This window comes from Mustela nivalis, assembly GCF_964662115.1.
Source record: "Mustela nivalis genome assembly, chromosome: 7".
NCBI lineage: Eukaryota > Metazoa > Chordata > Mammalia > Carnivora > Mustelidae > Mustela > Mustela nivalis.
The window spans coordinates 79,797,934-79,821,845 of record NC_139026.1 but is presented as its reverse complement, the minus strand read 5'-3'; the positions used below and the strand labels follow the sequence as shown (position 1 = coordinate 79,821,845).

The window sequence follows — 23,912 nt, the reverse complement described above, 5'->3', positions numbered from 1 at the left end:
GCTTCTTAGTTCAGTAGTTTGATGACACTACTCCACTAATATTTATTGATCTTTCTAATTGTGTAAGTATGTTTTCTTTTGATACTTCATTATGTATTGCTTAGGAATACGAATCTATTATGAATCTATTATACATTCTATCGCATTACAGTTCTATATTATATTGGATTATTTTGTCTAAGAAGGGAATTCATGGAGCAAGAAGTGACCTTTCTCCTTTATAATCTTAATGCCTTTTTTTTCCCCAATAAAAAAGTTGATGGTTTATGTTCCATCTGTACTATACGGTATAATGTATCATTCAACAAAGTGTAACTTCAGTAGGAGTTTCATCTTTGAGAAGGCCTAAAGACTAGGCTCCAGCTGCCAGACATATGGCAAACATTCTTGAAAGGCCTTGAAAAAAATCATTAAACAGGATAGCTTTAGAAGTATCACTTCTCCATTTTATTGTATCTGCATTTCTTTTAGAGATAAATGGATGTGGTCAAATTAGTGTTTATCATAAATACAAAATAGCATTTGATCTCTTGACTCATCAAAACAGGTGAGGGTCTAGAAGTTAACTCAAATTATTCACATATTTGTTTGTTCACTATACACACTAATACTTCCAAAAGGAATTTGTGACAGCTTACATCATCAATAAAGCTTTCGACATAGTGATGAAAGAATGAGATTCCAGCATGAAGGGGACCAAGTAACCTAGTGTAGGGCACATTACCTATTAATTGAGTAGAAAATCTAACTGTCTATGTAAAGTAAAATAAAGGGCAATAAATTATATAGCTCATATTGAATAAAAGAAATCAGAATAATTTTAATTAAATTAAAACATTTTCCCAGAATTAAACACTAAGAGAAATTTTGAATTTAGATAAATGTCACTGGGAAAAAAAAAACAATTTAAAGGAAAGATTTAAATGAATATCAGGTGTATTCTTCACAAATTCTTGTGTTAATTCTGATATCAAATTGTAGCCTTTAGAATCTGTTCTATGTAGGCATAAAGCTTACTGTTCCTACGACAATGTATGTATAACACTTTAGAAACTCTAGAGGAACAACTCACTCCTTCCTGCAGAACTAACACTATTGCTCCTTATTTCAGCATGTGCCTGTTAATAACTAGTAGGATATAGTTCCAAATGCTATCCACATTATCAATTTATTGCTTTCCAGCTTTTCTCTTAAGATCTTTGAAAATAATAAAATTCAAATACTTTTCAGCTCACATTTTTGGTTGTCATAAATAGGCCAGACAATGTTTGAAAGTGACACAAATTGAAAGAAGGAGTAACCATTAGGGAATTCAATTCTTTTCTCTGAAACATGCATGTAAAAAAAATAGCTCTGGCTAATTTGAGTCACTTTGCTACAGATACTGGAAAAGAAAAACTGCTCTATGGGTGATGATGCATAGGAAAAAATGAAATGAATACTTAGGTGTGCAGGAGACTTCATGGAAACATTTGAGTTCTTAATACTCTAACTTCCCCCACACCCCCCACCATGACCAACGATGCCATCTTTTTTTTCTCAATTACAAATAAGATTTGCTCTAGGGTGCCTGGTTGGCTCAGTTGGTTAAGTATCTGACCCTTGATTTCCAGGTCACTGTTTCGGGATTGTGGGATTGAGCCCCAACTCTGGCTCTGCCCTGGGCCTGGAGTGATTCAGGATTCTCTCTCCCTCTCCTTCTCCACCTCCAGTATCACTCCCCAATTTCACACTCTCTCTTTCTTACAAAAAAAAAAAAAAAAAAGAAGAAGAAGGAAAAATTTTGCTCTATTTCTTTTCATATCAATTGTCTGTATGAGTTTACTGTTTGTCTCTCTGCCATTGCTAAAGTAATTTTTCCTATCACGTATAAATTGAAACTTTTTCATTTATTTGTTTGCTAAATTTGTTTTATTTTTTTAAATTTTATTTATTTATTTGAGATATATATAGAGAGAGAGAGCAAGCAAGAGAACAGGAGAAGAGGAGCAGAGGGAGAAGGAGAAGCAGGCTCCCCACTGAGCAGGGAGCCCTCCATCCCAGGACCCCGGGATCATGACCTGAGCTGACAGCAGATACTTAACAAACTGAGCCATCCTGTTGCCTCTTGCTGAATTCATTTTAGATCAGGATCTAAAGTCACCACATGATTCTGTTTCCCCAATTTACTCAATCTGCATATAATCATCTTTACAGCCTAGATGAAATATTTAATTTTCATTCTACTTATATGCATTTTTTTACTCATATGCATTTTTGTTATTTTTCTTTATAGCTTGAAGTTAATCAGTCCATTCTTAAGTAAATAATAAACAAATAGAAGGCTATATTTCCTTGTAATTGATCTCATATGCAATTATAAAATGATTTATAAAGACTAAGTACTAAATTATCTTTAAATAAGTAATCACATATATGATGCATATATGTCAAAAATATCATTTCCTAGACAAAATTAATATATTAAGTTTTATTAACACAATAAAGCATGTTTATTGTGACTAGGCAACAGCACTTAAATAAATTTGCAAAACACACTGCCTAGCACAAAGTATAAAATGAATAAATGTTGGTGTACCCATTTCTACCTTTAAATAGTGGTTTATTATGTCAACAAAACAGAGTAATTTTGCTGTGACACAGATGATAACATCTTTGCACAATTAACTAATTTAATTCCTGTTATTCATTATCTTTATTTTATCAATTCTAGGCAGTGTAATCATTATAGTTCTTCTGTAGTATCTATTGTATATCTACACTTTGTTGCACTGTTTTAATCCTAATCAGTCTTCCATATGAGAAACAGAGATTTATACAACCTCCTCCATTTAATCTTTAATATTCTCTTTCTTCCTAAATTACAAGCTACTGAAATTTTATATATATATATATATATATAACCAAAGTGTTTATTTTTGGCATGTTGATTGACACATGACTAGCTCTTTTTTTTTTTTTCTTTTTAAATTTTTATTTTTTATAAACATATATTTTTATCCCCAGGGGTACAGGTCTGTGAATCACCAGGTTTACACACTTCACAGCACTCACCAAAGCACATACCCTCCCCAATGTCCATAATCCCACCCTCTTCTCCCAAACCCCCTCCCCCCAGCAACCCTCAGTTTGTTTTGTGAGATTAAGAGTCACTTATGGTTTGTCTCCCTCCCAATCCCATCTTGTTTCATTTATTCTTCTCCTACCCACTTAAGCCTCCATGTTGCATCACCATTTCCTCATATCAGGGAGATCATATGATAGTTGTCTTTCTCTGCTTGACTTATTTCGCTAAGCATGATTCGCTCTAGTTCCATCCATGTTGTCGCAAATGGCAAGATTTCATTTCTTTTGATGGCTGCATAGTATTCCATTGTGTATATATACCACATCTTCTTGATCCATTCATCTGTTGATGGACATCTAGGTTCTTTCCATAGTTTGGCTATTGTGGACATTGCTGCTATAAACATTCGGGTGCATGTGCCCCTTTGGATCACTACATTTGTATCTTTAGGGTAAATACCCAATAGTGCAATTGCTGGGTCATAGGGCAGTTCTATTTTCAACATTCTGAGGAACCTCCATGCTGTTTTCCAGAGTGGCTGCACCAGCTTGCATTCCCACCAACAATGTAGGAGGGTTCCCCTCTCTCCACATCCTCGCCAGCATCTGTCATTTCCTGACTTGTTGATTTTAGCCATTCTGACTGGTGTGAGGTGATATCTCATTGTGGTTTTGATTTGTATTTCCCTGATGCCGAGTGATATGGAGCACTTTTTCATGTGTCTGTTGGCCATCTGGATGTCTTCTTTACAGAAATGTCTGTTCATGTCCTCTGCCCATTTCTTGATTGGATTATTTGTTCTTTGGGTGTTGAGTTTGCTAAGTTCTTTATAGATTCTGGACACTAGTCCTTTATCTGATATGTCGTTTGCAAATATCTTCTCCCATTCTGTCAGTTGTCTTTTGATTTTGTTAACTGTTTCCTTTGCTGTGCAAAAGCTTTTGATCTTGATGAAATCCCAATAGTTCATTTTTTCCCTTGCTTCCCTTGCCTTTTGCGTTGTTCCTAGGAAGATGTTGCTGCGGCAGAGGTCGAAGAGGTTGCTGCCTGTGTTCTCCTCAAGGATTTTGATGGATTCCTTTCGCACATTGAGGTCCTTCATCCATTTTGAGTCTATTTTTGTGTGTGGTGTAAGGAAATGGTCCAATTTCATTTTTCTACATGTGGCTGTCCAGTTTTCCCAGCACCATTTATTGAAGAGGCTGTCTTTTTTCCATTGGACATTCTTTCCTGCTTTGTCGAAGATGAGTTGACCATAGATTTGAGGGTCTATTTCTGGGCTCTCTATTCTGTTCCATTGATCTATGTGTCTGTTTTTGTGCCAGTACCATGCTGTCTTGATGATGACAGCTTTGTAATAGAGCTTGAAGTCCGGAATTGTGATGCCACCAACGTTGGCTTTCTTTTTCAATATCCCTTTGGCTATTCGAGGTCTTTTCTGGTTCCATATAAATTTTAGCATTATTTGTTCCATTTCTTTGAAAAAGATGGATGGTACTTTGATAGGAATTGCATTAAATGCGTAGATTGCTTTAGGTAGCATAGACATTTTCACAATATTTATTCTTCCAATCCAGGAGCATGGAACATTTTTCCATTTCTTTGTGTCTTCCTCAATTTCTTTCATGAGTACTTTATAGTTTTCTGAGTATAGATTCTGTGTCTCTTTGGTTAGGTTTATTCCTAGGTATCTTATGGTTTTGGATGCAATTGTAAATGGGATTGACTCCTTAATATCTCTTTCTTCTGTCTTGCTGTTGGTGTAGAGAAATGCAACTGATTTCTGTGCATTGATTTTATATCCTGACACTTTACTGAATTCCTGTATAAGTTCTAGCAGTTTTGGAGTGGAGTCTTTTGGGTTTTCCACATATAGTATCATATCATCTGCGAAGAGTGATAATTTGACTTCTTCTTTGCCGATTTGGATGCCTTTAATTTCCTTTTGTTGTCTGATTGCTGAGGCTAGGACCTCTAGTACTATGTTGAATAGCAGTGGTGATAATGGACATCCCTGCCGTGTTCCTGACCTTAGTGGAAAAGCTTTCAGTTTTTCTCCATTGAGAATGATATTTGCGGTGGGTTTTTCATAGATGGCTTTGATGATATTGAGGTATGTGCCCTCTATCCCTACACTTTGAAGAGTTTTGATCAGGAAGGGATGCTGTACTTTGTCAAATGCTTTTTCAGCATCTATTGAAAGTATCATATGGTTCTTGTTCTTTCTTTTATTGATGTGTTGTATCACATTGACTGATTTGTGGATGTTGAACCAACCTTGCAGCCCTGGAATAAATCCCACTTGGTCGTGGTGAATAATCTTTTTAATGTACTGTTGAATCCTATTGGCTAGTATTTTGTTGAGTATTTTTGCATCTGTGTTCATCAAGGATATCGATCTATAGCTCTCTTTTTTGGTGGGATCCTTGTCTGGTTTTGGGATCAAGGTGATGCTGGCCTCATAAAATGAGTTTGGAAGTTTTCCTTCCATTTCTATTTTTTGGAACAGTTTCAGGAGAATAGGAATTAGTTCTTCTTTAAATGTTTGGTAGAATTCCCCCGGGAAGCCGTCTGGCCCTGGGCTTTTGTTTGTTTGGAGATTTTTAATGACTGTTTCAATCTCCTTACTGGTTATGGGTCTGTTCAGGCTTTCTATTTCTTCCTGGTTCAGTTGTGGTAGTTTATATGTTTCTAGGAATGCATCCATTTCTTCCAGATTGTCAAATTTATTGGCGTAGAGTTGCTCATAGTATGTTCTTATAATAGTTTGTATTTCTTTGGTGTTAGTTGTGATCTCTCCTCTTTCATTCATGATTTTATTTATTTGGGTCCTTTCTCTTTTCTTTTTGATAAGTCGGGCCAGGGGTTTATGAATTTTATTAATTCTTTCAAAGAACCAGCTCCTAGTTTTGTTGATTTGTTCTATTGTTTTTTTGGTTTCTATTTCATTGATTTCTGCTCTGATCTTTATGATTTCTCTTCTCCTGCTGGGCTTAGGGTTTCTTTCTTGTTCTTTCTCCAGCTCCTTTAGGTGTAGGGTTAGGTTGTGTACCTGAGACCTTTCTTGTTTCTTGAGAAAGGCTTGTACCGCTATATATTTTCCTCTCAGGACTGCCTTTGTTGTGTCCCACAGATTTTGAACCGTTGTATTTTCATTATCATTTGTTTCCATGATTTTTTTCAATTCTTCTTTAATTTCCCGGTTGACCCATTCATTCTTTAGAAGGATACTGTTTAGTCTCCATGTATTTGGGTTCTTTCCAAACTTCCTTTTGTGGTTGAGTTCTAGCTTTAGAGCATTGTGGTCTGAAAATATGCAGGGAATGATCCCAATCTTTTGATACCGGTTGAGTCCTGATTTAGGACCGAGGATGTGATCTATTCTGGAGAATGTTCCATGTGCACTAGAGAAGAATGTGTATTCTGTTGCTTTGGGATGAAATATTCTGAATATATCTGTGATGTCCATCTGGTCCAGTGTGTCGTTTAAGGCCTTTATTTCCTTGCTGATCTTTTGCTTGGATGACCTGTCCATTTCAGTGAGGGGAGTGTTAAAGTCCCCTACTATTATTGTATTATTGTTGATGTGTTTCTTTGATTTTGTTATTAATTGGTTTATATAGTTGGCTGCTCCCACGTTGGGGGCATAGATATTTAAAATTGTTAAATCTTCTTGTTGGACAGACCCTTTGAGTATGATATAGTGTCCTTCCTCATCTCTTATTATAGTCTTTGGCTTAAAATCTAATTGATCTGATATAAGGATTGCCACTCCTGCTTTCTTCTGATGTCCATTAGCATGGTAAATTCTTTTCCACCCCCTCACTTTAAATCTGGAGGTGTCTTCGGGCTTAAAATGAGTTTCTTGGAGGCAACATATAGATGGGTTTTGTTTTTTTATCCATTCTGATACCCTGTGTCTTTTGACAGGGGCATTTAGCCCATTCACATTCAGGGTAACTATTGAGAGATATGAATTTAGTGCCATTGTATTGCCTGTAAGGTGACTGTTACTGTATATGGTCTCTGTTCCTTTCTGATCTACCACTTGTAGGCTCTCTCTTTGCTTAGAGGACCCCTTTCAATATTTCCTGTAGAGCTGGTTTGGTATTTGCAAATTCTTTCAGTTGTTGTTTGTCCTGGAAGCTTTTAATCTCTCCTTCTATTTTCAATGATAGCCTAGCTGGATATAGTATTCATGACTAGCTCTTTTAAAGAAGAACTAAGTTTATATTGACACTAAGCATGTCTAAATTAGTACCCATTTCTAATACCATGCTCATGAGTTTATTCTAACATTATACTTCTGTAGTTAAAATCTAAGAATTTTACATGTTTTGAATCCCAGAGGAATGATTTTCTTTTATTGAAGTTTCTTTTCTATTCTTAAGAATTTCTCAAAACAGATAATTTAGAGAAGCAAAAGAGTTCATTAAAGAACATTTTCCCTTAAACTAAGAAATTAATTATATGAAGAACATTAAATCTCAATCAAGAATCTTACAATTAAGGAAAAAATTACTGCAATTTTTATATTATTATTCAACTTCTAACAAGTATGCTTTGAAACTTCTTTTCTGTATGTAGGTATGCCTAAATAGTAGATCCTTAAATAATAAGCCTCAATCATCAGAAACTCTGTTTCCACATGTAAAAATTAAAGATTAGTCACATTCTTATATGACACCTTCCAACTCTAAGATATCATTTTATCCTTGATGAGGGACTAGATAGATAAATTCTAAAAAAATCTTTCTCTTAGATTACCAAAAATATTTTTCTCACTACTGTATGAAACATCAGTTTAAGTTTAATTTAAATGAAAGAAGAGGTTCACTTAAAAGCACTAATATTTCTGTGAGTGGGGACCACATGCTATAGCAATGAAGAACACAGAAAATCATCTTATTTGTATGTTATATGGTATTTCATAACCTCAAAACAGTCATGGTGCCAAAGAATTTTCTTTTTTCCTACAAAGTGATTTATTTAAAAATCAGTAATATTTGGCACTCATGCTCCCCTGCAAAGGTCTCATCCAAATATATCTATGTACACAGTTGGCTATTTTTTTTTCTCTTCTAATTGAGTATTCTGGCACAAATAATCGTGTCTTTCAATAACTTTATTATTATTTATGATTATTTCTACTCCCATCATGAATGTAACATCTTCAGTAAGTTTCAAAGAAACAATGTACGATTTCAAGTCATACTCAACAACATAAGATAACCCCAGACTCAATAAGACACATTCTTTATTGCCTAGATCTCTGTTTATCTTGCAGGCCATTTATTCCTGAACACATTGTTTGTTTGTTTGTTTGTTTGGTTTTTTCTGAACACATTGTTTTATATAATTTGTCATTTAGCTATGACTAGGTCACAGTATGCAATATATTCACCATTTTTAATACTTTCCTAACAATGTTACTGCCTCATTGTGATCTATGTGATTATAACTAGTATGAATTGATTACACAAGCCAACAAGACCTTATCATAAATTGATGATAAATATTTACCAACTATATACAATATATCAAGCAATGTGCTAAATGCTGAAGATATGTACAAAAACAGAATGGTAATTGTGCCTATGTAGTCTGAAAGCATTTTGAATGTTACTTAAAATAGTAGAATTATTTTCATTTCTGCTATTAACATAACTTCTACCTAACACATGGTTTTTCTTTATTAAAATATCCACAATATTTTCTGGATAGAATATCTACTTGCATTTTAAATCACCAAATCCTTTACATTAATTTCCTAATCAATAATGTAAAAAAAAAAAAAACCACACTGTATATTCATCTCAATCACCTAAACTTGCCATTTACATCATAATCCTTGTGAAAACTCTTACAAAATATACTCATGGGTCAATGTGGTAGGAAAGAGGGTTCTACAACACAGAAAGATATCTAAATCTTGGTTGCCAAGCATGTTCTGTAAAGCAGAGCAAAGTTGGTGTTCATTGAGATTGAAGACCACACTCATAAAGAAACTAACATTGTTGACTTGATATTCAGATGTCCAGGTACAGGTGTACATTAGATCAAGATAGATTTTTGTTGTTAAAAGAAAAAATCCCATTACAAGATTCATTTTACATTTGGTATGTACATTTACATAATAACTGTGCTCACCAAAGTCTAGTAATTTAATGGTGTGACTTAAAATTAATGTCTTCAAATTAATAAAATACGATAACATAAATTCATGTGACCATTCACTTTTCACATATTTATTGAACACCTACTTTGCTCATGACATTGTTCTAGACACTGGCAATGCAATGATAAATAAAACAAAAGTGATACTCTATTATTCAATTATATGTAGGAAACTTGCCTGGTTAATATCACATTTTCTCCTGAAGGGGTTAAGAAGGAAAAAAGCTTCTAAAAGTACCCTCTCAGGGAAAAGCACTATAAAATTATTCTTACCACTAATTCACATTTTAGAGGAAACAATAATAAACTCATTAACATAAATTTGTTGAAAACTCATTACCCATCAATCTACTCAATGATATTTAAGCTGGTCCATATATTGGACATCTTGTTAAATGTATTTCCTCATGTGTCATTTTGTTCCTTATCCATCAGTCAAACTTTCCACATTTGAGCAAAGTGACCTTTTATTTTTAGAGGATGTTTATGGATGGTTAATTTTTCAAATCATACTTGACTTTCTTCTAATTACAAATCTCTTAATAAAAATTAACTTGTAACTTTGCACTTTTTTCATTATATGCATGTTAGTTAAATAAATGATAGATGAACAAACCTATGAACGCCGCAGTCCAATATCTCATTGAATTATCATGCTTTGATATTTGAAGTTTCTTGCAAAATGCCAAAAAAAAAAAAGAAAGAAAGTAAAAATACTAAATTTATGGGGATATCAGAGAGATTTTAATTTCCTAATCCTGGACCTAGAGTTTTAGTAACAGTATAAACTTAATCTCAGTTTTCTAATCTTTAAAGTGAGAATCTCATAGTCTTCTAAAAAGGATTAAAAGAATATGCATTAAAGCAATTATCTCAGCATCAAACACAAAACTTGCCTCCTTTATCCTTTCAAGCTGTGTTCATTAACCACCTTTTTTTAGTGTGAGCCTCTAAATTTTCTAGTGAACACCATTTATTTTATAACTACATTTAATGAACCATTATACAACTATTTAAAACCCATTGTAACTATCCTTTGATTGCTGCCTCCAAGAAATTATTCTTGATGCTTTCCCCTACTTTTGGCTAAAGCCCAATTTATATGCACTTATTGTACCTGGTTTACAACTTGTCAAGAATTACCTTTGTGCAATAAACTTTCTGTTTGCTCCAGTCTCTTTTTCAAGAGACTGAACTTCCTAAACTTCCCCTTGCATAGCCATTATGCAGAGAAGGGGCTTAATAAACATTTCCTGAATTAACAAATTAGTATGTTCCATGACCTCAAGAGAGTCACAACTATGTAGGGTAGTATACATATCTTTTATCCATGGATATAACATCATTCCCTCTATTAAACTGTGCCATAGTATTTAGTGTATATAAATCTGTTTATTCCACTGGAATATAAACTCTTTGATGGAAAGATTCATGTTTTATTCATCCTGTATCCCCAAAGTCTGGCACAGTGTCTGGCATATGTATAGCATTTGCCAAATATGGTTCCCCAACTCAAGAGAATTACTTAGAACTTGGGAAGCTATAGCTGCTAGCCTTGTGCTCAAAAGTTTAATCCAGAGGATTAAAGTTGCAGCTACACACATCACTTGAAAATAATAGTCAAACATCCCAGATAACCATGATAGATCATCCTAGCTTCTGTTATGTGGGATTAATTGAAATGCAGATTTTTTATTTTTTTAAAGTCAGCTCTACGTCCAACATGGAGCTTGAACTCATGACCCTGACATCAAGAGTCGATGCTCTACCGACTGAGTCAGCCAGGTGTTCCAGAATGCAGATATTTTACAAGTGATCACACTGGCAATAAAGATCAAAGTTTCAGGCATTTTGGCATAAGGGGGTTGGCTAGCAAAATAGATAGAAATGGACAGACCTAAGAAATATTGTTGTTGTATAAAAAAAATATGTTTATAGTTTAGATGGGAGAACAAAACAAAGAGTGGTATTAAATCTAAGTTTATATGTGGGACAAATAGAAGTATCTCTTCTGCTTAGAACCCACATATCTATCTGAAGGTCAATAAGAATAGCCATAGTGCCTGGGTGGCTCAGTGGGTTAAGCCACTGCCTTCGGCTCATGTCATGATCTCAGGGTCCTGGGATCGAGCCCGCATGGGGCTCTCTGCTCAGCGGGGAACCTGCTTCCTTCTCTCTCTCTCTCTCTGTCTGCCTCTCTGCCTACTTGTGATCTCTGTCAAATAAATAAATAAAATCTTTAAAAAAAAAAAAAAAAAAAAGAATAGCCATAAAGCTGGAGTGCCTGGGTGGCTCAGTTGGCTGAATGTTGGACTCTTGGTTTCAGCTCAGGTCATGATCTTATGGGTCATGGGATCATGTTCTAAACGTAGTAGGGAGTCTGCTTGAAGATTATCTCCCTCTGACCCTTCCCCCTACATTCCCCACCATGTGCATGCCTACTTTCTCTTCCTAAAATAAATAAAACTTTTAAAAAATATGGCCATAAAGCCAGCGCCTTCATACAAACATTACTGTGCCTGGCACGTTTTTTATGATGACAATCATCATGTAAAAAGTACTTAACTATGTTAAATAATTCTACTTAATGTTTGGAAGCATAAATAATTATCTAAGAATATAGTAATTTAAAGGTAGATAAGTCTGAAGACAGAAGAAAGACTAGAAGACTTGTAATCATCTGTATGTTTACTGAGGCACTGCTCTCACCACTTTTAACAGATAATAGAATATAAGAAATTTTTCTAAAGATACAATTATATTCAAATTTTCCATAGACTGGCAAATTTTCTTTTTAGTAAGGGTTAAAGTTCTTATTCTCTACTTATATTAGCCCTCAGTATTATTTTTCATCCAAATCCTCAAATATTAGCTAAGCCTAGGCCAGAATTCAAATATAGAAAACATAAAATTAGGAAATAAAAATACATTTCATGCTCATGATAATTTTACAGAATAAAATTCCTCAGCAGTATGTGCCTTTGAATTTTCTACTAAAATTTTCCCTCCATAGATCATCACTATTGATCATAATTTCAAAGCACTTTAAAAAATCATTAACAAAAATCATTCCCTAGGTTCACGTAAAGGCAAAAATTGCAGTTGTTTTCCACTATTCTTGCCTATTTCTTCTGGAACTTGGGTGCCCTCATACTGACCTATTTTGTTTATTACTGGTCCATCCAATTCACCTCTTGGCTGCTTACTCATCCAGTTCTTCAAGAGAGCCTCCTGTTTGTCACCCAGCTTTTCTTTTTGCCAACTAATATATCATCTTCCATCTGTTTAAATTCCTATGTTCTTTCTGGCACAGTTCTGCCTCCAGATTCCCTCTCAGCCACCTACCTTGCTGCCCTTCCATCTGCTAGCATGACTAGTGTCTTTTCTAACCTATTCTTCAACTAAATCATCTTCAATTTTCCCCTTGAATTTCTTTCTCAAAAGTTCATGTCTTAAAGGGCTACTGTGATTGCATTCATTACATATACAATCTTGGTGTAGAAAGGGAAGTTAAAAACCGTTAAGTTCAAACATGCATTTAATTTTTTAATTCTTCTACACTTCAAAGTCATTTACAGTTCTCTATTTCTTTCAGTGACGGTGTTTTGAAACAATACAGTGTACTACTGAAAGATATCAATGCTGTCTTTTCGTATATATACTTCACAGCACTACCTCTGTGTGGCTCAATTCTTGTTAGTCTCATGGTTGTGTTGGTTCATTGTTCCAATGTTTGGCATTTGCTGATTAGCGACAACCTTTTCTTGGACACCACATTTTTAAGACAATTCAATTCAATTTTGTAGGCTTAATGTAGCAGAAATACTTCTTAATTAGGATGTGTGCTGCTTACTGGATACCAAAGACATTATATAAACAAAACTAGCATTTGTTAATTAAATTTTCAGTATTTGATATTTTAGGAGTATAAGGTGGCATTTTCCCTTGACATTGATGTAGATGCTTGTTTTTATAAAGCAGATATGCTACAAGTTAAAACAGACTCAGAAAAAATGATTAAACTTTAGACCTATGTAGCTTGCCATTATACTGAAAACTTCTAATTGTCCATTCATATTTCTGGAGGATATACCCTCCATCCCTCTACTAACCACAACTTAGGAAAGAGTTAAGCTTATGTTTATAAGGGGTTCACTTAGGATTTACCCTTAAATCTGAATATAGCTGTTCAATAAAACTGTAATGATTTTTTAAAAAAGACTTGACTGATTTATTTTAAATACTGGGAATATTATTAACCTTTCCATTGATGTTAATTGGTGTTAAAGTTATTAAAGACATTCTTATGTTTGTTTTAATATAGGTTTTATTATTATATAGGTTTCATTATTATTATGGTATGGTAAAGTCAATAGAACTGATGATGTCTGCCATTGAAAAGGCAGTTGTTACACTCGCAGATCCTAAGAGAAGGCGACATACCGTGACTGGGGCCACCCAGGGAATTTTGGGGATCTAGGGCCAATCAGGAGGTAGAAGGAGGGAGAAAAGTATGAGCAAAAGCCTTTATGATGCTTTTCTTAGGAAGGAGGCAGAATAAGTGGATTTAGAATTGGCTAGTTTGAATTACTTCAGGAAGCTCTGGAGGCACTGGAGCTGTCCCTAGTTGTTTGGTACTTGGCCCTGGGGTGATGAGGGCAAGAAGAAATTGGCCAGAGCATAGGAACACTGATAAAGAAGGAAGTTTAAGGTGCAGGCTCCTGGTTGCTTGCTTTGCATTTGAAAAGTGAATTCAAGGGTAATTAGTTCACTAAGTCTAGTAATTGGCTATACTCGGGAGGGGCAGTCCCTCCAGGGGCAGCAAAGCAAAGCAGGAGAATACAGACTAAAAGGCAAGATTATTATAATAATTAATATCAAACCAACAATCACCAAAAAATGTTCAGCATTCATCTGATTCAAGGGTCCGAAAATTTTTGAGCCTTAAATTTTCCTCCAAAGGGATTAAATAACATATGTGAGTGTCCAGTGACTATAGAACCAAGTCTAAATTCTTACCTGCTCCCACCCTTTTTATTCTCAACTATACCTATCCAATTCCTCTATTTCAGTCCTGACACTAGAATATAAAGTATTAAGTTTTGCTTCCATGCCTTTATGTATGTATATTCTTCTGCTGGACTCCATTCAAAATTTTTGAGTATGGTTTCTTGTCTTATGATTGTTAAACTTTTTATACCAAATATTTTGAATGCTGCTATATTGTACTTCTTTCCTACATTGGATTATTTGTTCTATGGAAAGCACTTCCCCTTATCTTTTTTCTTATCTAGGAAGCCAGAATACCTAGCAAAAGCACACAGGAGGATCCTTAAATAAATATTTCTTCATTATACTGAGTTGTCTTAGGAGAGGAAAGTGATTAAAAACAATGAAAAACAGAGTGAAAATTATATTTATAATCAGAGGAAAGAGATTGCTAAAACATGTATGAAGCTGTGTTAAAATGAAACAACCTCAGAGTCAAATTTTAGGAGCATTTTTGAAAGGAACATATTTCAAAAACTAATTTCTTAGGGAATATATTTTTAAGGTGGAACTAATTTTATTATTTTTTCCTATGACAGAAAAGAGAAGATGTAATTTCTTGGTATCATTCTTTGGTATAAATTCATATTTGAAAAGCTTTCTGTGAATCTTACAAAGCTTATAACTCATCAGAACTATTTACTAAAAAATACAGCAGAGGGATGTAGCCGGGGTGGCTCAGTCAGTTAAGTATCCAACAACTTGGTTTCAGCTCAGGTCATGATCTCAGAGTCCTGAGACTGAGCCCAGTGTGGGGCTCCATGCTCAACAGGCCTGCTTGGGACTCTCTCTTCCTCTCTCAATGCCCTTCCCCCCCACACCTTCTCTCTCTCTCCAATAAATAAATCTTAAAAAAATACAGGGGAGACGTCCTGGTCCCAAAAATATAAACTCAGATTTAATCAATTTGTAAGTGTGTTTCAAGTTTGGAAAATGGACATATTATCTCTCTTCAAATGCTTTTACTCCTTACTCTTCCAATAAATGACTCGTAACTTTTTTATAATCTTAGTTTATGGCTAATGCTGAAAACAGGACATATAGAGATATACAGAGTTTTACATATAGATAGGTTTCTACTTAGATTCATTATCACATAGGTGCAAACATTAATATAAATATTTATACTAAAAAGAAAATTGATGGCTTACCATTTTAAAATATTCAACTGATTTCTCACTCTATTGAGTCACCTTTAAAATTCATGTTTAAATTAAATTACTAAGCTTTATCTTAGTGAATCATAATATTTCAGAATTCTTAGAAATTGATTTTAAGGTACATTAATAATATGTATCACCTATTCATTAAGTACATTTTTCTTTCAAAATCTTGTGTTTAATATTTCACTGCTATATGGGTTTCTCATTTCATTTCCTCTTTTCTTTTATTATATTCTTTTTGGATCTTCAGTCTCCTTCCTAACTGCATCTAATATGACCATGCTTTGCCATAATAATCATTATCTAACTTCATTTTGTTGTCTCACCTCATATATTGTGGTTAATATTCAAATATCCTTATTAATCTCTTGTTAATTTCTCCCAACTGACAATCTATAAAAATTAATTACAACTACTGTGGGAATTGGGAACTGAGAGCATCTCATTCCAGATTTCCCTCACATGATCCTGGAAATATTTCTTCACCATCACGTATTTTGAGTGATACTGAGAAGTGGCTCGGGTTAAGTTTGAGACCAGAACAATGGCAGAGAGGATGAACAAGTGCAGTATTATGTAGACCACTTTGTTCATACAGTCTCACCATGTTAGTCCATTAATTTTACTGCTCTGATCTTGTCATCAGCATGGGGGGCTTTTCTTCTCCTACTGTCACTTCAGCCAGTCCAGTGAGTAGAGCTGCCATTATACTCATTACTCAGAATTTAGTATGCAGCTAAGGAATAAATATCTTTTAAGTTTCTGCCCCTTCCATTTTTTTTCCATTTTCCTTCCAATTCCATTTTACCAGCTGTTAAGGGGCTACCTCAGCCAGGAGGTATTTGAGCAGAACTGAACACCATGACTCAGCATCAGGAGAACTTGAATGTGTATAGGCAGTTACTTCGCCTTCCTATCCTCTCCCCCGCCCCCCAGGAAAAACTCAACGTGTGAGTTTCCTCCTTTAGCTAAACTAGCTCAGTTTTGCAGATTCAAACATGTTCTACAGTGTGAGTTCTGTGCCACCATACTACTAGGCAGCTGAAAGGAAACTCGATAGAATAATATCACAGCAGAATTGAAATACATTGTGAAATGTTTGAAAAGTAGTTTTCCTGTGCTCTTAATATCATTGTTCTATATTTCTTTCCCTTTTTCTTTTAATACGTGATACCTATTTCAGAAAGCATACTTATCATTATCTATTACTGGTTCTTGATAGATTATTTAACAAATACTTAAAAAAACTTAGCATAATACTTCAGGAAGTACATATACATACATCATACATGTTGTATTACATGCTATATTACACATATTATATTTTGCAAATTATATATTATAGTGTATATAGGTGTGTATAAACATGTGTACATATATGCATATGTGTGTATATATACTAATAGTGTATACATATATTAATAGTATATATTTACTGTTTAAAATCATCTTTGAAACACTTTACTATATCAAGTTTCTTACTAAATGTTTTTTAATGCTATTTTCCCACCCTAAAGAGAGGTTGAGGAATTCATATCATACTGCTATCATTTACATATTTATTAGCTATTTGCCATGATATTGAAGCAAGCAGCTTTAACTCACAAAGACTGGCAAATATAGTAATATATTATTATTACTACTTTTCACTTTTTCAGAGTTTTTGTGAATTTTGTTTGGCTTTTATACAGTAGGTTCTACAATTATACAAACTTAATTTTTAAAACATCAAGAAAAATAAAACTTTTTTTGGTGTAAATTTCAGAATATAACATCTATCTACTCTTTTTTTTTTTGTAGTAAGTCACACTGGACAGGAGGAAAGAAAACAAAACACTCCAGGTAGAATTCAAACTGCTTTCTGACAACAAGGTCTTCCTTCAAGGACACACTATTCCAAATTATTTCAATTCCATCTGTTCAATTTGTATGCAACACAGTATTTGAATTTGAGTACCTCAGTGCTATCCTCTACTTCTGGAAAAAGGACTACACATTTTGGGTGTCTACCAACATCTTTCACCATAACCTGAAAATGTTGACATAAAGGAAATAATCTGAGCCAAAGGAATACCACAGCCCTGCTCAAACTTCTCCAGAAGATGATAATTCTTTTATTGATTCAGCTCACGCTCAGTGCTGCCCCTCCCCAATTTGCAGGCTCTATCTATCCAAGACACATACATCTAAGCTCTGGTACATTCTTGAAAAGCTTTTGCATGCAAATAAAATACCTTATGGCACCACACTGTCAAAAATATAAAAAAAAAAAAATCACCTTTCAATTAACAAAACAATTCAGAACCCTGACGCTGCATTGCAATACCGAGGTCTGAGTCAACCTTACTAATACTGACTGCATCACCGTTATCCTAACTCAGCACATTCTCACTTACAATGACCTAACCCAGAGAAAAACCTTGCACTTACCTGATATGCTGAGTTGTCTGTTGTTCCGAGTATTGTATTTATTGCAAAATGTCCATTTCAATAAATGCAGCGATAGTTATACCACAACACGCCTCTCTCCTGCAGCAGAAAGCAAGTTAAAAGGACTTCAAGCTGTGACCTCAGAGGCAGGCACAGCCGCTCCCATCCTTCAGCCAACCTTCTGGGGAGAGCAGGTTAGATGACAGTGAAGCTGGCTCCCTACATAGCAATACTTTCAAATAAAGCATTCTGTGCTGGGAGCTGGGGGATTTACATCTTCCAAATTCGGCTGGCCCGAGTCAATGCTGCTTCTATGCCTGAAAATATTAAGCATTTCACTGCAGTCACTTAATGCAAGAAACTATCTGAGGCGACTTCACAAACCCTGTCATTCTGTTCGGAGACTAAAGAATGAGCACGGCATGCATAATTCATGCATTAAAATCTTCAATGCACTTCCTGTAGCTGCTGTTCTATCCAGTAATGGGCTATTGATCACCTCATTGCTAAAACAATTGAAGCTCTGCAATTGGTTTATTTCCACAAATAAAATTACAACCTAAATCACAGGCAGAAGGCTCCAACCCTGCAACACCCACGCGGTAAAAGACTCACATAGACGAGATAACATTTGCATGCTGCAGAATGTTTAAACTGGACTCTCTGGCAGAAACACTGTAGTATCTGTCTTCTTTTATTCAAAAGACATACTTTTGAAGATTTAGACTGAATATTTTACATTATAAGTGAGATATACGAAGTTCGTTTTTTTTCCCTGCCTTTTTCTGAAAAATCAACAGGCTAAACTGAAAATTAAGAAAAAAATAAATAAATAAAGAGAGAGATGTGTGCTACAAATCATAGGAGGTTTTTACCCAGATTCATATGGACAATCTTTCTTAGAAGATTTTAATTAATTTTTCATTTAAATAAGGTGGAAGAGATTTTTTTAAACATCATATGTTCATCATTGTTAAGTATTTTGGATGGTAAGCACCTTTTTTTTCTGGGAGTGTCAGTAATTCTGAGGGTCCTTTCTTTTAGTATTTAAGCTTCTAAGAACATACTATGGTTTGTTTCTGTTACTCTTTTTTCACTGCCTCAAAAAGTGGGCTTTAAAACAAAATATGCAATTCATTATGCTAGAGGGATAACACAGGTAGCATTTTAAAATGTCGTAATAATTTCTGTAAAAAATACCAAGGTGGGAAAGCCATGTAAGATGGCAAATGTATATAAATTCTTGGCTATTTCCCAAAGTATCTTCAGGGTAAAAATTAACTAAGCTTTATTTATCCACCAAAAGAGGACTAAATACGATGTTATCAAGGTCATTTAGAAACCTAATGTTGTGTCTTTACAAAGCCTCTTTTCATATCCGTATAGGTACCACATACATACACACACACAGTTATCATAGTTCTTTTTTTTTTTTTTTTTTTTTTCAGTTCTCATAGTTCTATGTTGTCACACCTGACTATTTATAAGACCCAAGTGAAACCTTCAAGTTCATAGCTTGGGGCTATACTTGAGAAAATCTGTCAGAGTATAGCCAAGGTTTCCAACAGTTATACTGTACAGGGAGCAATTCAGCCTTGGAGGAAGCATGATTACAGTAACTTCCAGTCAATAAACCAGTAGCAAGTGAGATCAGCCTGTAAGGGTAATAGAGGAGTGCTGATGACAACAGGGTGGAGTTCGGGGATGTTCAGAGAAATATTTCTTCTTTACAAAGCTTGGAAGAGCATGCCTCTAGGTCATAGAGATCATTTCATTTACTTGATTAAGATTATGCTAAATATTCTAAATAGCCATTTGAGAAATTAACCATTCAATTACTATATATATTATATATCAATTATATATATAATATGTGTTCAATTAAATATATATTATATATATTCCATAATATTTTGTTCTACCCTGTGAAGATTCTATTTGAACATTTGTATATATTGCCTCTAACTTAATATAATTCAAGTGAACTACATAGACCTTATTTTATAATATTTATCTGAGTAATATTCTTTTTTTTTTTTAAGATTTTATTTATTTATCTGACAGATATCACAAGCAGGCAGAGAGTCAGGCGGCGGGGGCTGTGGGAGAGAAGGCTCCCTGCTGAGCAGAGAACCCAATGGGGGCTCGATCCCAGGACCCTGAGATCATGACCTGAGCTGAAGCCAGAGGTTCAACCCACTGAGCCACCCAGGTGCCCCCCTGAGTAATATTCTTTATTCTTTAAACAGAAGATTGAGGACCTCAAACGTTTAAAAAATTACAGAAGTTATAGCTAAGGATTAATATCCTGCCAAGAGTTTTATCAGTTTAATCATCTACAATAGCAATTTTACATGAAGATAACACCTCATTTAAAAATAGAAAATACGAAAACATTACAATGTTACTTATCAGGTGTGGGGATATAGAGTACAATCATTTGGATATAAATTGTTGACATAAACTAAAATAACTACACTTATAAACATTAGAAATTTAACCTCTCTGAAATGATATGATTGAATAATGCATAACGAGGTGGATAAGAAGAACTTAATTCATCTATCCTGCAGTGAGTAAGAAATCACTATCTTTTCTTTGATACAAATATCTCAGACCCAAGTCTAAAATGAAGATAGCAACTTTGTATCTACTTGGTGAATTTTTAAATTCAATTGTCTTAAAGATGCAGAGAAACATGAGAAACACACAAAAACACCTCATGGACCTAAGGTGTGCAAAAAAATATGGAATAAGAAAAGCTATAGGGGTGGTAAATCCCTATAACATCAGAGAGGAAGCTGCAAGCAAGTCTTGAATGGGAACAACTGGGGGAAAAGTAGTCAATTATACTCGTAGGTAAAACAAAGCCAAAGACTATAATAAGAACCAGTTTCTACTTTCCAGAAGCCTGGCTATGCCTAAGAAACACACTTAACCGATCTTTTCAAATGGATGGAAAACAGATGGTGATTTTAGATGAATTTGATCTCTTTGCAGATCAAGAGATTTTTCCAATATTTTGAATTTATAATGCATGTAATGTACAATGGGGTCAATAAAATGAATCCAAATTTGCAAATAAATCAAAGCATATTTAGTCGGCTAAATTTGTGATATCTATTAAGATATATAACTAGACTATCTGACTACTGCCATTTGGAAAAATGCATAATTTATATCCATTATAAGAAAACATAATGCCAGGGCGCCTGGGTGGCTCAGTGGATTAAGCCACTGCCTTAAGCTCAGGTCATGATCTTAGGGTCCTGGGATGGAGCCCCGCATCGGGCTCTCTGCTCTGAGGGGAGCCTGCTTCCTCCTCTCTCTCTCTGCCTGCCTCTCGCTGACTTGTGATCTCTGTCAAATAAATAAATAAAATAAATCTTTAAAAAAAAAAAAAAAGAAAAGAAAACATAATGCCATGTAGCCTTAGGAAAATAATTCAGCCTACCGAAGTTTCTATTCTGAACTCAAGGGATGTAGGAGCAGACTGCTTTTGTTCTCTAAGATTTAAGACATCCTTTCTTCTTTTCTTGCTCTGTCCTACTAATACTATAATCATCCCATAATCATAACACATTTATTTAATTAAACACATTTATTATATACCTTCTACAAGAAAGAAATTATGCTAGATGCTAGGAAAATAAATATGTACAGATCAGTGTCTGCCTCCAAAGTAGTCATACTTTAGTGGTGAAAACAGGTAAACACATAGACAAAGAGTGATGAATATAAACAATTTGATATATATTAAGATATGCAAATGAGATAATTACTAAAGGGCACTAAGCCTCTATGCCAAATGACTTCTAGGTAAGTATTAATTCTTACTTTTACTCCACTAAATGAGGCATAGTAAGAAAAAATACTGGCATTACCAACTGCCCATAGTGTATTTAGGAAATGATTCATGGAGGTGATATTTAAAGAAACTGAGTGGTATGATGGAACTAATATGGTTTTTAATTGATAAATTTGAAAATAAATTCAGGCTTCATTGAATTTATATAACCTTCCATGTGTTATCCACACCCCATGAATATCAGCTTTATATCATCTGGATAATATAGAAATCAAATTAAATATCTTTCCCTAGCTTCCTGTGAGAATTAAATAAATAATTTAGAGCACAATGGTTACAGGATAGTTTTTGTAGTCATCCAGATGAGAGTTTAAATTCTGCCTTGATTTCCTCACCTTTAAAATGGGGATAATATGAACATCTTAGAATTATTAGGAAATTCAAATATTACAATGCCTTTATATCACTTAACAGAATTCTTGACACAGTAAGAACCTTAGAAACATTAATTCATTCCTTCCCAAAGCTCAATCTTGAAGAAAAGTCTTGAAGGAAAAGTCATTTTCAGTAACAAGAATAATGTGCATTTGTAGGGAAGCAGGATATCACATAATACACTTGAGAAACTAAATTCTGTGTATTATGAGAATTTGGATAAATAGACACTTTGTCAGGGGATAGGGAAAAGTTATATAAAATCTGATTTACATAAGAAATATAAAATTTTAAAAAACTTTTAAGAATTCTGTTCAAATTCTGATTCTATAGAACATTTTTTACACTGTTAAGGAGTCTGAAGCTATTCTACAGAGCGAGATATTTTAAAATTTCCCCAAGAGAATCATATGACTAGATTTGGTAGCTGAAAGATAGACTGGGAGCAGTAAACAAATGAAAAAAGTATGTTTAATAGAAGACCATTTGTAATCCACCAGAAGAGATGAGGACCTAAACAAGGCAGACATAGGGATGTGGATATATGGGAAATATTCTAGAGATATTTAAACATTAGAGTCAGTAGTACTGAGTAGTATGACGAGGTTGGGAGGAATCATGGAGGACTTCAGGACTTGGTAACTCAGTGTCCTTCTATCACTCCTATCCAAAGGAAGAAAGAACTATTGATATTAAAAGAAGATGGTGAGTTGAGATTATAATACTGCACACAGCAAGGGAGGGGTTGGTAAAGAATTGGATATTTACAGAATTTCCAAAAGACATTTTGATAATGTAGCTGTAACACACTTAGGTGTGTGGAGAGTGACCAGAATTATTTAAGGTATGGAAGTCAAAGAAGTAACTCAGGGTTGAAAGTGTGTAATGAAAAGTAGACGGAGGATGAAACCCCGAGATGTAGATAACAAAATGAACTGAAAACACTGTCTCAACTAGCTATCTTGACATTATTTATAAATTGATTGCAAAATGTAAAACTTCTAATGTATATTAGAACAAATATTTACTTTAATCTTCAAGAAATAAATTCAGTGACATAAGGAGGAAGAAAAAAGCTATAGGGAATAGGTATCCTAATATGTCTCAAAAACTTGAGGTACTTATACATCGTCCCTGTAACATTAGATTCCTGAGTTCCATTAAAATATCCACCATTCTCTCAATAATCAGTTAGCTTACAGATATCAGTATACTGCCATGACTTCCCAAGTGTCATAAAAATGATCCAATTGTAGTTCAGTATCTATATAAAAGGAAGATACTAAGAATCCTACTAATGGTTATCAATATAATTGAAAAATATAATTTAAAGCCTTTTAAGTTTATGAAGGAATTATTCTAATCCTTACTAATCCTAATGTACTTTTAGTTATTTTAAGAGAAGCCTGTGTTTTTGAAGTTTTTATTTAAGTTCTAATTAGTTAACATACAGTGTATTAATAGTTTCAAGTGTACACGTAGTGACTCAACACATGCATACATCACCTGGGGCTCATCACAAGTGCATTCCTTTATCCCCATCATATGTTGATGGTAGTTTTTCTTTTTAAGTGACTAAATGCTCTTGAAGGAAGGCATTTTTAACTTCAAGTCAAGAGATATCAGCAACCAGTTCTACCCCATGAAATTCACTGAACAGCTCTAGGTATATGCTGATCTGTCTCTAGATACACATTAGGAAAGAGTTTTAAAATTATATCCTGCTTGTCTTCTCTAGTAACAAATTTAAATATTTGCAAAACAGTTTGCTCCAAATATATTT

General features: G+C 34.3%; 1 protein-coding gene across 3 annotated transcripts in view; it reads right to left on the bottom strand.

Moving 5' to 3' along the window:
* Nucleotides 1-23,912, bottom strand: part of CNTN1 (contactin 1) — a 351,845-nt gene that overhangs the window by 216,769 nt on the left and 111,164 nt on the right. The window contains exon 3 of one of the 3 annotated variants that reach the window (XM_082742231.1): nt 17,887-17,985. The exons of the other annotated variants lie outside the window; for them this stretch is intronic. The gene's annotated coding sequence lies outside the window, so the exon portion shown is untranslated. The remainder of the gene's footprint in view (nt 1-17,886; nt 17,986-23,912) is intronic. 3 annotated transcript variants of the gene reach the window in all.